The sequence below is a fragment of the Suricata suricatta genome, chromosome 8 (assembly GCF_006229205.1).
Source record: "Suricata suricatta isolate VVHF042 chromosome 8, meerkat_22Aug2017_6uvM2_HiC, whole genome shotgun sequence".
Taxonomy (NCBI): domain Eukaryota; kingdom Metazoa; phylum Chordata; class Mammalia; order Carnivora; family Herpestidae; genus Suricata; species Suricata suricatta.
The window spans coordinates 10,772,080-10,789,113 of record NC_043707.1 but is presented as its reverse complement, the minus strand read 5'-3'; the positions used below and the strand labels follow the sequence as shown (position 1 = coordinate 10,789,113).

At 43.6% G+C, this 17,034-nt stretch overlaps 1 long non-coding RNA gene across 1 annotated transcript in view; it reads right to left on the bottom strand.

The window, feature by feature from the left end:
- Nucleotides 1–8,191: 8,191 nt before the first annotated feature.
- Nucleotides 8,192–17,034, bottom strand: part of LOC115297850 — a 9,560-nt gene continuing 717 nt past the window's right edge. The window contains exon 2 of the long non-coding RNA XR_003911494.1: nucleotides 8,192–8,367. This is a non-coding gene — a long non-coding RNA (uncharacterized LOC115297850). The remainder of the gene's footprint in view (nucleotides 8,368–17,034) is intronic.

The following is a 17,034-nucleotide window of genomic DNA, read 5'->3' as shown; positions in this document are numbered from 1 at the left end:
TTTTTTTTTAACATTTATTCATTTTTGAGAGACAGAGAGATGGAGTGTGAGTGGGGGAGGGCAGCGAGAGACAGAGACACAGAATCAAGCAGGCTCCGGGCTGAGCATGGAGCCCAATGCAGGGCTTAATCTTTTGACCCTGGGATCTAGACCTGAGCCAAAATCAAGAGTCAGATGCTCAACTGAGGGAGCCATCCCAGCGCCCTCAGATGTTTGAATTTTAAGGAGACAAAGAATATGATGGGCATTCAGACAGGATAAAAGGCTACTTACTAAGGAAAAAAAAATAAGGCTAAGATTTTTCTTATCTGCAAAACCAGTGATCAAAGATAATGATCTGGCTCCTGTCTTATTCATATGGGAAGGCAACAATTTCAGATATGATCAAGATGTGTATCTTTTTATTAAAAGTGTTTATTTATTTTGGAGAGAGAAAGAGCCAAGGAGGGGGAGGTGCACAGACAGAGAGGGACACAGAGGATCTGAAGCGGGCTCTCTGCTGTCAGCACCCTGGGACCTGAACTCATGATCCTTGAGCTCATGACCTGAGCTGGAGTCTGATGCTAAACCGACTGAGCCACCCAGGCGTCCCAAGGTGTATACCATTAACATACTCTTCCTCAGAGTGTCTACCATCATACTTCAGACAACTAGGAAATCAATCAAATTATAGAAATTAAGAATGTACAACTCATGGCATAAAATAACTGCTTGTACTAAGTCTAAGTTAACCTTGCTAATATAGCTATAAAACAATGCAAATGTCTAAAGAACCTTTAAAGTGAAGCATGTAATGTAATAATGTATTACTCAGGATTCTCTAGAGGAAAGAAACCAATGAGGGGTGTGTGTGTGTGTGTGTGTGTGTGTGTGTGTGTGTGTGTGTGTGTAGGCACAAGAAAGATCCAGGAAAGTCAATGATATAATTCCAGTCCGAAGGCTGGCAGCCTAGAGGTCCAGGAGAGTCGATGATGTAGATGAGGTCTAAAGGCAGTCTGCTGGAGACTTTTACTCATGGGAAGGTCATTCTTTTTGTTCTATTTAAGCCTTCAATTGATTGGATTAGGCCTCCTGACATTATGGAAGGCAATCTGGTTTACTCTATTGATTAAGATGTTAATCTTGTCCAAAATTACCCTTGCGGAAACACCCACAATAACGTTTGATGAAATATCTGGGTACCCAATAGCCCGGTGAAACTGACACACAAAAGGAACCATTACACTAAATAAAAGCACTTTAATGATGATAACCAATATCTAAGAGGACACATTATGTCCATAATTCTGGGAAACACTGAGGAGAGGAGTGAAGGAAAGAAGTACATGGTGAACCAGCTCTCCGCAAAAACAAGCACTATAATGTCACTAAATGTAGAGGTGAGAAGAGATGTGTCCAGTCAGCTGTGTGAGTCCGTTCAAGGTGCCTCTAGCACATCCTGTCCATGCCCGTGCACACATATGTTGAGTTTTCACCTACTTTACCTCTTATCTATGCTTCCTTTTTGGTTTGCATTTGTCTGATAGATCTTCCTCTATTATTTTAATCTTCCTTTTTGGTATATATGTTTTGGGCAAAATAGAGTTTGCTTTTATTTATTTTTTTTAAACGTTTATTTATTTTTGAGAGAGAGACAAACAGATCACGAGCTGGGGAGGGACAGAGTGAGAGGGAGACACGGAATCCAAAGCAGGCTCCAGGCTCTGAGCTGTCAGCACAGAGCCCGACGTAGGGCTTGAACTCATGAACTGTGAGATCATTACCTGGGCCCAAGTTGGATGCTTAACCAACTGAGCCACCTAGGCATCCCTAGAGTTTTATTTTTATTGTAGAGTCATAGTGAGCTACTTTGATGCATCATGGAAATTGAGTTTTATTTTTAAAATTCCTAACCATTTGAAATTCCTAACCACTTGACAGGGAAGTGTAACCCATTTATATTTATTGGCACAATCATCATGGTTGGTCTTTTTTTTTTTTAATTTGAGTACTGTTAACACATAATGTTACATTATTTCAGGTGTACAACATAATGATTCAACAAGTTTATACAATATGCAATGCTCACTGCAAGTGTAGTTACCACCTATTACCATAGATACTATTATAATACCACTGACTATATATTTTATGGTGTACCTTTTATTCTCATGACTTATTTATTCATAATCGGAAGCCTCCAACTTTCCTTCACCCATTTTGCCTATCCACTATCCCCCTTCCCTCTGGCAACCATGAGTTTGTTCTTTGTGTTTATAGGTCTGATTCTGCTTTCTATTTGTTTATTTATTAATTTGTTTTGTCTTGCAGAGTCCACACAGAAGTGAAATCATATGGTATTTGTTTCTCTCTGTCTGACTTATCTCACTTAGCATAATGCGTTTGAGATCCATCCACATTGTTGCACAGGGCAATAGCTCATCTTTATCTATGGCTGAGTTATATTTCATTGTATATATCAACATGTCTACTCTTATATCCGATATTTTGTTTTAAGATTACTGCTTTTGTACTTAATCTTTCAAAAATTGATTTTTATTGCCTCCTTTTCCCTACTCTATAATGTTTGGGTTTTCTAAGTTACCTATAACAAAGCTTTCTACAGTGTTCTTTCTGTTTTAACTGTCTCCAATATGGATTTTAGTTGTCCTATTAAATCTCCTTTAGATTTCCTTGAATTATTTAAAAATTTTATTTGCCTTTTTTTTTTTTTTGTCTTTGTCTCTTATGTCCTCCTACTTTTGTTTCAGAGAGGACTCTTGATTTTCTATCTATCCATCTATCTCTTTGCCTTTCAATTGACTGATATAAAATTAGTTGCTATTCTACCAATAATTTTTTAAAATTATGTCCATTTCTTTTAGAAGATGATCATTAAGTTGTGTTTTTCCTCTGAGTCTTTAAGGTTATGTTCTCTTTCCTTATGCTTTAGTACCTTTTTATAGCCTCAAATGTGAATCATAATTTTAAGGAAGCAAATCTTTGCACCATTTAATTAACTATTCCACCCAAATATTTCTGATGGATAATAAGATCTTTGATATTTTATGACAATGTATTATGGTCCTAAGTTGCAAAGCACTAAAAGAAAAGTACACTCTGCATGTCTTTGAAGTCCTGGAATAAAAGTAGCTTTAAAATAACTCAAGATCTATAGAACTTATTTTTATCTACTGAGAAGAAAGTATAGATATAAGAAGGATTGTTAGGGGCACTTAGGGGGGCTCAGTCAGTAAAGCGTCCGACTTCAGCGCAGGTCATGATCTCAGTCTGTGGGTTTGAGCCTTGCGTTGGGCTCTGTGCTGACAGCTCAGAGCCTGGAACCTGTGCAGATTCTGTGTCTCCCTCTCTCTCTGCCCCTCCCCCACTCACTCTATGTCTCTCTCTCTTAAAATAAAGACATAAAAAGAAGGATTGTTAGAAATTTATGTAGATGGAAAACGAAATGGCCTCATTTTATTAGTAATATTTATTAAATCAGAAAAATTAAGTTTCATTTTAAGCTTTCCCAATACCCTATTCAAAGTTTGATATTTTAATATAATTCATAAGATTTAGGGTTTAACAATAATAAAAGCATGTTGGATATTTACAAATGTGTTTCGTGAAGAAATCTCAGGGAAAAAACCCCACACCAATGCTTATTCAAAGTTGTCCTGCCTCATCCTGCTTTTCTCAGGAACAGTGAATTTTAAGTGCATTAGCACCAGAAATTTATGAATATACAAATATCTGTGCTCATGCATCAGACTCAGCAAGCCCCTAGTTACAGTGGAACAGCTTTATATTTCATATAAGATGTATGCAGCTTTCCAAATGTTGTTTGTTTCTAAATGTTCCTATAGAGAAATGTGAGAGATGCCTATTTTTACAGGCTTAGAAGGCACATACATTTTGGGCTCCGGGAGTGCGAAACACCTGCTGGTGTAAAAAGAGCCAAAGATACTCTATTTGGTCTTCAGAACAGCTATCAATATCCCACAAGAGCACCTGGGCTGAGAATTTGCCAGTTTTTGCTCTCAGACACCCTAGTGCATGATTCTCTGCGTTGGTAATTCCTTCTTGCAGCCCGTGTGCTGGTGAGGTGTGCTACATTAACAGGCCTTGAATTGAATATCATTCTAATATATCTGTAGGAATTTCTGCCAACATGCACTCAGCGGACGTGACCCAGAAGTTCCTCTTAATTCACTGCCTTGGGGTAGTTCAGTATCTGAAATGGCGGCAGACTTTAGGACTGGAATGTGGACTTCAGTCATATACATCTGGATCGACGTCCAGTACTGCCTTAATTAACGGTGTGGCCTTGGTAAGTCACATAGCACATCATTTATTAAATGATTTGTCTTAAGTTAGATTCCCCACAAGGAGACCCTGAGAAGAGGATCCTTGTGTATGAGCAAGGGTTCAATCAGAGAAGCAGAAACTACAAAGAGTAATATGGAGGAAGGGACTTATTATAGGGCTGAAAAGTGGGACAACTAAGAAATTATAACCAGGAACCCTTTATTCTGAGTCTCTGTTGCCTTATCTATAAATTTGGGATAATGATACCTTCCTTTGAGACATGCTAAACACTGCAGATTGAGCGCTCGAAAAAGTGAATTTCCTTACACAGCTAAAGCAAGCTTTAGGCAAAGCCATTAACTAGGTCAGTGGCTCCAAGAATTTCATTTTGCAAACTGACACGGTAACTTTTAAAAATGGTGAAAGTTATGAGTGGCTGCCAACCTTTTATTTTGCCAAGTTAGGACATTAGATAAGCCATTACTAACTATGATCACTATCAAGTCAAAAAAGAAATGACATTTTGAAGCCAAAAAAATGTAGGAAGGCCATTTATTATTATGAATCTTAGCAACAATGAAGGATTATACTGTCAATTTTGCTTTATAATGACATGTTCTTTCTTCAGTGAACAAGGTCATGGGCAGGCACAGGTAGACAGGTGCATTTTGAGAACAAGTGAACTGAGTAACATCTGGTAGTAGTCTCTTCTCCAGTTATCTGCGTCCCTTTTCCTCTCTGCTTCCTCCTCATTGCTTTGCGAGAATTCTGTTGCCCGTTTTCCCCCTCTGGAAGGTATGTCACTGTGATGATCACTATTTCCTATCCTCCCCCTCTTCCTGGACACTTACAAGACTACATTTCCCAGCCTCCTGTGGTTGAGGAAGCCATGTGACTAATTCTGGCCAATGGCTTGAGAGGAGAAGTGCCCTCTGACACCTAGGGTGTGGTTGGCTCTCCATGTTCTTTCTCCCTCCATAGTGAATTATTTGCTAGAAGCAGAAGTGCTATGGGAAGTAGTTAGATGTGGAAGGCAGCTTCCCCAGAAAGCTGCCCAGAGTCAGAGAGCTTTGCAGGAACAAGAAATAAACTCGTGTAAAGCCCCTGAGATTTTAGTTTTGCATATTACTACAGCTTAACTTGGTCTGCTAATTAACTGACACCCGCACCATCAGGTCCTGGATGCAAGCAAGCTCGCATCTGATTTTGTTAGTAATTACTACACAGAAATAAATATCAGTCTGGAAAGAAAATAATATACGGTTTTCAATTTTTAAAAACTCAAATATCTTCTTCTATTTGATCCACACTGGGAAGCTATGTTGAATTCTTCTGCTAATGATCTAAATTAAAATTATGTAAGTTGATGGAAAAAAACTTTAGCCATCCTTGAATCTCTTTTATTACCGACCAGATGTGTTTTTAAAGCTGCGTTGTTTCTGGGAATTCTCAGAGAATCTAGATAAATATCTTCCTCTGGCTTTTTCTCCTGGGTCTCGTTATTCTTTTAAAGTTCTTGTTACATAAGGTGCCATATAGCATAATATGTTAGTTTCAGTTGTTTTCAAACCGTGCTATCGACACTTCTCTTGTTAACTGATTCAAGCAAGCAGCCAAGACCCTTTGGGTATATAAAAGAATTTAAATTATTGATTACTGCTTATTTGTTCTTTAGGCATTTATGTGCATCTACTGAATTCTGGCCCCTGTAAAAACGGATGAAAGATGGCAGGGTGTGTCCAAACAGAGGCTGGATTCTCACATCCTCATAACTACAGTGCAGTAGAAGGAGAGTGTGCTTTCCCCAGTAGTTTGGAACAAGTTCTGAGTCACTGTAATTGGACACTGAAACATTCTGGATAGAGGAACAGAATCGTGTTCATCGGCCAGGACTTGATCACATGTTTACTCCTGGACCAATCATTTGGGTCAGAAGTCAGCAAATTACAGTACAAGGGCAGCCTGCCTAGTTTTGTTAATAAAGTTTTACTGGAACACAGCCACATCCATTCATTCAGAATGTTGCCTATGGCTAGTGTGAGGCTACAATGGTGGAGATGAGTAGTTGTAACATAGATCACATGACCCACAAAGTCTAAAGTATTTATTGTTTGGCTATTTACAGAAGAGAGTTTGCTACCCCCAGGGCCAGGGATGTATTAGTTTGCTCTGGCTGTCATAACAAAATCACAGACTGAGTGAACAACAGAAATGTATCGTCTTATGATTCTGGAAGCTAGAAGTCTGAGGTGTCCGTGGGTTGATTTCTTCTGAGGCCTCTCTCCTTGGCTTGTAGACGGCCGACTTCTCTTTTTATAAAGATGCCAGGCATATTAAATTAGGCTGCATCCTAATGACCTCATTTTAAATTAATGATCTCTTTAAAGACCCTATCACATTCTAAAGTCCTAGAGGCTGGGACGTTTGGGGGATGGGGCACAGTTCTGCCCACCAGGAGGAGAGCATGGGCTCTGATTGGCTGTGGATGGTCACATGTTACACTGTGCGGGGTGGGCTGGGAGCCAGGAGGGGTGATTTTCAAATGGAAACCAGGATGTTATCACCAAAATACAGGAGAATGGATGCTGCTTGGCAAACAAAACAAAACAAAACAAAACAAAACAAAACAGTCCAGTTGGGCGCCTGAGTGTCTCAGTAGGTTAAGCCTCTGACTTCGGCTCAGGTCAAGATCTCACAGCTTGTGGGTTCAAGCCCCACCTCGGGCTCTGTGCTGACATCTCAAAGCCTGGACCCTGCTTCAGAATTTGTGTGTCTCTCTCTGCCCTCCCCTGCTTGCGATCTCCCTCCCTCTCTCTCTCTCTCAAAAATAAATAAACATTAAATTTATTTTATTTTTTTTAATGTTTTATTTATTTTTGATACAGAGAGAGACAGAGCATGAGAGGGGGAGGGGCAGAGAGAGAAGGAGACCTAGAACCGGAAGCAGGCTCCAGGCTCTGAGCTAGCTGTCAGCACAGAGCCTGACGGGGGGCCCAAACCCACGAACGTGAGATCTGACCTGAGCCGAAGTCGGAGGCTTAACCGACTGAGCCACCCAGGTGCCCCTAAATTTTTTTTAATTAAAAAAAATTGTCCAGTTATGTATTACCATTGCTTTGAATTCCCTGGGAGAGGAAAATGTATGGGTCAACTGAAAAGAAGTCTGAAGAAAAAATTCATGCTTGACTATGGGGTGAACTGACCTGCTCTAGAGATAATGAATCAAAATAATAGGTTAGAGGAAAAACAATATGCACAACTATCTTCAAATGCAAAACAAAACAGCAAAACCAAAAGCTATAAACCCAAAAACATTTTTTTTTGGCCACACAATTTTGAGCTGTTGTCCATGAAGAGTCTGGCATTAAAGATCAAGAGAAAATGGAAATGTACAAGATAAAGTGCTCACAAATTGCAGATTTACATGAATTACGTGGCTCTCAGCCAAGACCCAAAGTTCGTGTGAGCAAGTTAGCAGCAGTTCTCATAAACGGAGACGTGGACGGGCATACTGCCAGAAAAGAAAAAAAAAAATGAGGCAAAAGGTACAGTTTGCTATGTCTGGGAAAGGAATTCGTGAGCCAAAAGCCAAAGAGGGAGAAACCAGAATGACTCAGTTCGCAGTGGCTTGTTTTCTCTAGGAAGAAAATCATCCAAAACATTAGGAAGGAGCCAGGGTAGGTGTTTTCAAAGTGTGGTCTCCAGAACGTGAGGACCAGCATTACCTGAGTCTTGTTAGAAACGCAGGTCCCCAGGACCGCCAACTGGGGGCGGGGCCCCGCGATCTGGGGCATGCCACAGGGTGAGTCACTGAGCTGGTGAATTCACTAGCAGTCAGTGAAATCTTTAAGCCAGGGATTGCTGTCTCTGGCTGCAAAGACGAGAAAACGAAAATAACAGTGGCTCAAATATGATAGGTGTTTATTTTTCTTGTGCATGAAAGTCCGGAGGTAAGAGATCAGGACTGGTAGTGTGGCTTCATGGCCATGGAGGCCTATACTCCATACATTTTCTTTTCTTCATTAAAATGTAGGCTTTCGTAGTCAAAGTGCCTCATGGTTCAAAATGGCTGCTGGAACCCTGCAATCACATAAGCTTTTCTAAGCTAGCAGTAGGAAGCAAAGGGGGAAAAAAACCCAGTAATCTCCTAGATGAATCAGCCTTCTTCTTTTTTTAAGTTTATTTATTTATTTTTGATAGAGAGAGAGGGAGAGAGAAAGAGAGAGCAAGTTGGGGAGGGGCAGAGAAAAAGAGGGAGACACCGAATCTGAAGCAGGCTCCAGGCTCCAAGCTGTCAGCACAGAGCTCGATGTGGGGCTGGAACTCATGGACTACGAGATCATGACCTGAGCCAACATCGGATGCTCAACTGACAGAGCCACCCAGGCGCCCCTATTAGCCTTCTTTAAGAAGCCTCCCTAGAAACTCCATCTTTAAGAAGATAGTGGCTCTCCTTCTCTTGACTTGCCCTGAGGGTTAGTAAAGATTTTAACAGAGAGATTTGCAGAAGAAATTTTAGGGGAGCACTACAGACCTGAGGTGGGGCGAAACCAGATCAAGAGCAATCCTTCAGGATGTCACTTAAAGGATTTTGCCACCTGCGAAGGGGCCTTGTGCTTAGACGGTTTCCTGTTGCAACTCAAAGGAAAGTTCTGGCAGCGAGGACTTAACCGTTACCTTCTCGTATTGAGGTTTTCTTCTGCAATTGATCCAGGTGTCAGGAAAGAATGTCACAATGCAGCACCTGCACGCATCGTGGTGGTAGCCTTGGGAGAATGAAGGGCTTTGCAAGAAGGGGAAGAGAAAGGTTTCCGAGCAGACAGACTTCAGAGTGACCGTACGTATCTCATTTCCTTGGGCCAAAGAGTACAACACACACTTCTCATGGTACATGAGATAATTTCAGATGACTTCCAGAAATAACATCAATATTTAATGATGTTAAATAAAACAAACTTAAAAACAATGAACCCAGTTGGATCCACTGACAAGCACGTTCTTTGCCCTTCTACCTTTCCTCCTTTTCGAAATGCCTGGTGTGTGGGTGTGATATCCGGAGCACTAGCAGCCGTTTTTGGCCATGAGGTACACTGAGGATGGAAGGCATCTACTAGGGCTATCAGTGGACAAAGAAAACAAAAGCCCGATTTTGGGATATACATCTACTTCTAGCTCTGGTCCGTCTATCTCTGGACTTCTTTAGTGTATAGAAAAAAACCCCCAAACCCTGGATCTGTTTAAGACACTTGTATCATTTAGGGATTTGCATGAACTGCCGAGTGCGGTTCCTAACTGGTAAGGGACACCCTTAGCTATTCAGGAGTGTGATGTGTTTGTAGGCACATTAATTGTGGTTGTAATTAATGTGAAAAACTGCAGTTTTTTTTTAATTAAGGGGGAATTAGACTCTAACATTACGCTAGTCATATCACTAATAGGCATTCGTAGTGTGCTCTGAAGAGAGCTGCAGAGGGTCGTTACCCTAAGCGGAGGTGACACTAAGAGCTGTGGTCAGGATCTTGGTGGCGGCTGCAGGACCAGGGCTCTCTGATTTGCCAGCTGTTTGAGAGGCTGTGCAAAAATGCGGGTGAGCTGGTAATAACACTCAGGCTGCATTGGAGAGGCTTTCCTGCATAAAATAAGATGATTTCTTTAAGCAGAAGTCGTGTGTGTCAATGGGAGAAGCAGAGGGCGGAGGCACTTGAGTAGAGACCCCCATGCAGCAAACAGAATAAAATGTAACGGGAGAATCCGTTGTAGGGCTCCAACCAGTGGTGGCCGGGCTTCTTCTTCCACAAGCAGGGGAGGTGGGCTCAGATGCCATTAGGGACGAGTGGATGTAGCTTCTAGAACTTCTTGTAAAGCGCGTCTCCCGCATTCTCTACAGACTGCCTGATGTGAGGCCACTGCTGTAGCTGGTGTGACAGGTTACATTGTTGGTCCCAATTCTTCACTCTGACCCCAGTGTTTGACTTGGGGTCCAGTCATATCATTTGCTTTCCAACGGGATGTTGGGGCTTGGAGTGTGAACAGAGGCTTGCAATGTGACTGGGCAGTTGGACCCGTCTTCTTGCGTCCTGGTGGCCACGAAACCACCTGCCCTTCAGTTCGGGCCCCTGGAGCCTGAACTGAACCTCTAGTCTCAAGCAGAGTCGTACAGCCGACTGCGGCTGGGATCAGGCAGAGCACCCCCTCTGCCGACACAGGGACACAAGAAAAAGATGCTTATTTTTGTTAAGCCGCTGAGATTGGGGGAGGGGAGCGGTTTGTCATGTGACATTATTGTGGCAATGGTTGCCTGAAATGCACATGGTCCCCTTTCAGTGGACCCCCTGATCTTTCAAATAATTAGTTCCACTTTTTAAATCTGGGGCAGAGTGAGACAGAAGCTATCAGCACAGAGCCATACGTGGGGCTCAAACCTGTGAACCGTGAGGTCATGCTCTGAGCTGAAGTCGGACACTTAAACAGTCTGAGCCATCCAGGTGCCTCTATTTATTTATTATTTTTGAGAGACCATGTGGCAGGGAGGGTCAGAGAGAGGGAGAGAGAGAATTGCTCAGCGTGGAGCCCAGGGGAGGTGGGGCTCATTCCCACAACCCTGCGATCATGACCTGAGCCGCAATCAAGAGATGGATGTTTAACCAACTGAGTCACCAAGGCCCCTGAATTAGCCAAGTTGTACCTTAAACCGGACGGGATCATCTCTTTGCTGGAGCACATGCCCCCAGTGATTTCCAGCTCTGGTCTGAGTTCAACTGGTGGCTGCCGCTAATGAGACTGGACTGGACTGTCATTTCATCAGGATGTTTGGATGCTTCGTGGCTTTCGCCAGTTTCCTATTTATCTTTGGATGTTTGAACTCCTGCTTTGCGCTGTCATTCCTTTGAAGACGTGATTTAGTTGTGTTTTCATCCCATCCTCTCTGGAACCGCAAGGCTTTCCGGCTGGTGTGGGAATCCACAGGCTTCGGGTTAATGGGGTTGTCCGGTAATGCTTGTGAAGTCAGATGTGAGTTTTACTTTAATTAATTAAGCGCCATTTGTTAGGGGGCTCCTTCTTTACTTGCTGTGAGCAGGATGTGAAGGGAAAATCAGCTCTTTGCCAGGATCCTTTTTCCTCTACGTCTTCAAATGTATGTAAATATCTCAAGACTTGGCTCCGTGTAGACAAAACAGTTTTGCTTCAGATGTTTTTGATGTCATGTAAACACAACCACATTATAGCATTTTTGAAGAGTCAATTTGAAGAAATTCTTCAAAGGAATCGCTGAGGCATTGGTTTCTAAGAGCAGTTGCCATTTATCACAAAATTTTACGGCCTTAAAGGATTTTGTGTGCAGTAGAGAAAAATCACATTAAAATACGTTATATTAAAAATGCAATCAGTGAGCAGTCAAATGAACAAATGTATTTGAACCCCAACCAATAAAACACAAGAGCATGATCTATTGTTTTTGCCTTTCTTTCTAAGCCTGATTATAACATAAAAAATTTTGAAATTAAATTCAAGAATCACCCTAACCATACTTTACGACTAGGTTGTGTCATGGTCATGAAGGAGTGAAATCTGAGAAGGGAAGGATGGCATTTGCATACCATACTTTAAAAAAACATATATTTTTTTATTTTGAGACAGACACACAGAGCACAACGGGGGGAGGGTCAGAGAGAGAGGGAGACACAGAATCTGAAGACAGCCTCTAGGCTCTGAGCTGTCAGCACAGAGCTTGATGTGGGGCTCAAACCCATGAACCACAAGATCATGACCTGAGCTGACGCTGGACGCTCCACGGACTGAGCCACCCAGATGCCCCTCCCGGGATCATGTTAAAATGCAGATTCTGGGGTGCCGGGGTGGCTCCTGCTGGCACGCGCGCGTGCGCTCTCTCTCTCCCTCTCTCAAAAATAAATAAAACATTAACACGATCCCTGGAGGACTTGTGTTCACATTGAGTGGAAGTATAAAAATCTGTCTCTACTTTGGTCGCCAGAACTAAGGCTGAGACATCAGCCACATCCCCCTTTAGGTACCTGGTATGCTCCTGGTCCCCCTGCCCCCCTCCTGCTGCCATCTTTAAATGTCAGGTTCACTGAAACAAATGCTCAGCCACATCCCTTGGTTTGTGGAGCCCTTCAACAGGGAGGGAGAGGACCTCCACTTGGCCGTCAGTCCTGAAGGAGGTCTGCTACATGGGAGAGGGAATGGCCTCCCGACGGCAGATGACTGTTTGGATGAGAGCCTGGCTTGGTGTGGAAGGAGCCCCGTCACAGGGCCACATGGTACTGAGCTGGCCTCGTGGGGCCCAGCTTCCACCGTAGGGCCTGCCCTCCTGGGGAGACAGTTGGTGGGAGAGACCAGGGGCCAAGTCTTTGGCGGAAGACGCCATGAAACAAGACTTACAATATGTTTCCTTTATGGAGCACCTACTATCTACCAAACCCAGGTGCTTCTCACTCCAGAAAGAACTATGTGCCTGCTGTTTCCAGAGCAGTGAGCTAGGGGTTAGGGCTTCGGGGTTCATGGCCAAGGTTGCTCCCCTTGCTCACAAGGACGGTGATAAAGAGGGAAAATAAGTGCAGGCTGCATTACTGGTGTGCACTGGACTTCTTTGTGCATGTGTCGGGGGTGAAAGTCCAGCAGGGCTTCCTAGGCCCTACCCTCGGAGCTGGTAATGGCTGGGCATGTGAGCCACCTTGGGGCCACAGACCCCCCCACAGCTACGGGAGGAGGAGCCAGCGGCTGCTTGTCTTCCGTCTAGGCACGGAAAGAGAAATAGGAAGTGGGGAGGGGGCCACCATGTATCGGCACAGAAGGGAAAGAGGAAAGATCCAGTTGGTTCCTACCTTTATCTCAATACCCAGCCAGCTAGTGAAATGTGCCCCACTGACTGTCTCCAGCTGCCACCTCCAATCAGCAAGTCCTCTTCCCACAGGGCTCGCGTGAACAGAAGGGACACGGAATCCCTGGGGAGAGAGTCAAGCGTCCCACACTTCTAAGTGTGGAAGCAGAGACATTCCCCTTAGCCGAAGCAGAGCCCTTGGGGGCAACGCCAAAGAAGGTGAAGACGGGTTCTCTGCCCTGAGAAATGTTGGCTTTGGTTGGCAAGCAGGCACTGAGCACAGGCAGGTGCACGCTTGTGAGAACGCATTATATGCGTCTTTTCCAAACTCTGCTTTTGGTGATGTCATGTTGGGACCTGACATGGGCCACGGTGGGAGTGTCTACACCCCAGAGACTGGCAGATGCGACCCACCAAGGCATCTTATTCCCAGAGATTCCGTTCTTAAACCTTGACCAGCACCTCTCTGCAAGCAGTTACCAACGAAACACAGAAGATCCACAGAGTGGAGCTAAAGAGTAATTCATCAGCAAGCCGTCTGTGATTTTCATGTGAAGTACTCTTACAACCTGTGCAGAGCAAGAGAAATTTCTCGATTAGATTTCCAAGCTCTGGCAGATGGTCTTCTGTGTTTTCAACAATAATTCCAGTGAATCCAGAGTTTGAATATGGATGTGGATGACCCATCAGGCATTAAAAGGGATTAGAATGGTATTCACGGTGTCTGGGTCTGCCTCCAGACCCCCCGGGGGGCTGGTTAAAACTCAGATTGCTAGGGGCACCTGGGTGGCTCCGTCGGTTAAGTGGCCAACTTCGGCCCAGGTCATCATCTCACGGTTGGTGGGTTCAAGCCCTGCACCGGGCTCTCTGCTGTCATTGTGGAACCTGCTTCAGATCCTCTGTCTCCCTCTCTTCTCTACCCCTCCTCTGCTTGTGCTCTCTCTCTCTCTTTCTCAAAAATCAATGAACAGTGAAAAACCCAAATGCAGATTGCTAATCATCACCTTTGGGCATGGCAGATTCTGGCCTGGAGCCTGAGAGCTTGCATTTCTAACACGTCTTCAGGTGATGCTGCTGCTGCTGGTCCAGGGGCCGCACTTCACACTGACAATGGCTGGATAAGGGCTGGGGACCAAGTTGTAAGCACTCAGTGAGAATGTGAGTGAGGCAGAGTTGGCAGGAGGGGAGTGGCACCAATGACAAAAGAAGGAGTGAAGGAACTTATTAAGTTATTAATTAACTTGTTAGGCACCTGCAATGCACTTATTAAGCACCTACGATGCACTGGGCACCCAGTGCAATGAGTTTTCTCTATATTGTTTCTTTTAACATCTCCTTTCTGATTTGCAAATGCATTCAGAGAGGATGTCATGGAAAACAGAGGTCTGAAAAGCACAGCCACGTCCTCCATTGTGGACAGCTGAGAGGGGAGGTGACAGAGATGAGGAAGGAGAAATGAGACCTTCATTTTTCTCTGGAATCCTGGACGCGGGTGATTATGTCATCATCTGTTTGAGATGGGTAGAACCCAACAGTAGAGGCTGAGGAATGCTGCCTGTCTTTGGGATGCCAGCAGAAGGAAGTGTGGGAACTCCAATTCCAATCCCAATTCCCCAGTGCCTGCCTCGTCCCAGGGCGCCCACAGAGCAGGTGCTAACGAGGGGCTGGGGGGTAGGAAGAGCTGCTTCAATGGCGTATTGACGGGCGCCATTTTTAATCACCAGCACGCTCAAGCCTCACGCTCTTCCTTTTCATTTTCTCAGTACTGTAATTGTAAGTGAAAAGCAATATTGCAACACGTCCAATTATAAACAGATTCTTGTCCCCCGGGACTCATCGAAGAGGAAAAAGTATTTATGGCTGTGAGGAGCCATTAATCTCCCTGCTAATGGCTTCACATATGGGTGTACAGCGGCTGCAAGTTTGGGCCTCTCCCTCTCTTTCTTTTCTCTAGAGATGCATTTTATCAAGTCTCACCTGGGTGTTTTATTAAAAACTAGGCCTTGAAATGTTGGTTTCATAAGCACCTTGGTTAAAATCAACTGAATAAAATTTCTTCTTTGGGCTCTCACCCTGGGATCATCCATTCTTTCCGGTGGGCTGTCTCATTTGCAGGAAACTTCTCTTTGACAGTCAAAAGCAGTGTTTGTTTGGGGAAAGCAGAAATGAGGCACATCATCCTTGGAAAATGGGGAAAGGAAACAGTCTGTGGTTTTGTGTGCATGACTAGTCACTGTTGCGGGATTATTAGGAACCAAATGCAAGTCACTTTTCCTTCTGCTCTAGACCATGTCCTCCATGATCTTCCTGCTATTTAATGTGCATTAATACTTAATGTATTATTGCTTAATATTTGTGTACTAATAAGTAGAACATCAATACTTAATGTGTTAGTTATCTTTGGCTGCCTAGCCATACTACCTTAGCTTAGGAGTTTAAAGCAACTGACATTTATTATCTGACAGTTTCTCTGTGTCCAGGTGTCTGGGCACAGCATAACTGGGTCTTCTGTGGGGCTGCATTCAAAGTATCAGCTGGGGCTGTGGTTTCATCTGAGGCTAGAATGGGGAAGGGTCTGCTTCTAAGCCCAACGTTGTTGGAAGAACTCAGTTCCTTGGTGTGGGACTAGGAGTTTTAGTTTCTTATTTTCAGTTTCTAGAGGCCACCTGTAGTTCCTTTCAACCTGGAGCTTTCCAGTATGTGTCAGCTTCCTGAAGGCCCGCAAAGGTGGGTGAGACTCCAGCAAGATAGGTGCTAAAAGCTTATGTAATAGTATCATGTGTAGCCTGTTACCTTTGCTATATTCTCTTGGTTAGGAGCAGCTCAGACATCATGCCTATAGTGAAAGGGAGGAGAGCACAAACGGCATGAACACGAGGAGGTGGGGGAGATGGTGGGAACCCTAATAATTTGCCACAAGGACTATCATCAGTAATGATGATAATTTAAAAACAGTGATAATAACTTTTATTATTTGGTACCTAAACCACACATTAACTTTCAAAGTATACATTATTAACCACTCTTACTTTACCCATCAAGAAAACTAAGGAGGGTAAGAGATATGGCTAAATCCACATATCTTTTAGGTCAGGAATTGCAAATGTAAAATCCTGCAGGGATTTCCATGCAGGAAAAGTCCATGAATGAAATGGGAAAGGTAGGACTCTGATAGACCAGAGCATGTTTGAGAAACCTTCAGGAAACTGTTCCTGGTCCATCCTAGATGATTGGATTTTCATTAAAACTCTAATTAAAAGAGAGAGAGAGAGAGAGAGAGAGAGATTTTTGTAGGGCAGCTCTAAGTTTACAACAAAATTAGGAGAGAGGCACAGAGATTCCCCTCTGCCCCCACACATGCAGAGCCTCCTTCGTTATCAACAGCGGTCACCAGAGCGGTACATTTTTCAGTTAGGATGAACCTATAAGGACGCATCATAATCCTCCACGTCCACAGGTTACGTTAGGGTTCACGCTTGCTGTTGTATATTTCATAAGTTTAGAAAAAAGTATAATGACACGTATGTATCATTATAGTATCGTACAGATTCTTTTCATTGCCCTAAAGTCACTCTCTACTATTAAAAATTGGGTCATTGGTTACAAAATAAAAATTCTGGCAGAAAGAATCATAACCGCAAGAGCCATATATTTAAGGAGTTGCTCTTTGGGGATGCAAGTGGCGGATCTGAATCCAGGTTTGTTCCCTGGACTTAGCCTATTTCTCAGGAGTAGTTTTGGGTTGTGAGTGACAAGAGACACATGGAAGAGGACTTAAACAGAAAAGGGAATTTATTGAATTCTCCCATAATTTGAAAGGGTAAGACCCCAAAGTCTCACAGGTGGATCTTAGAGCTCAGGAGACGTCATCAAAAATGTGCCTTTCCAAAGAACCCAATTAGCGG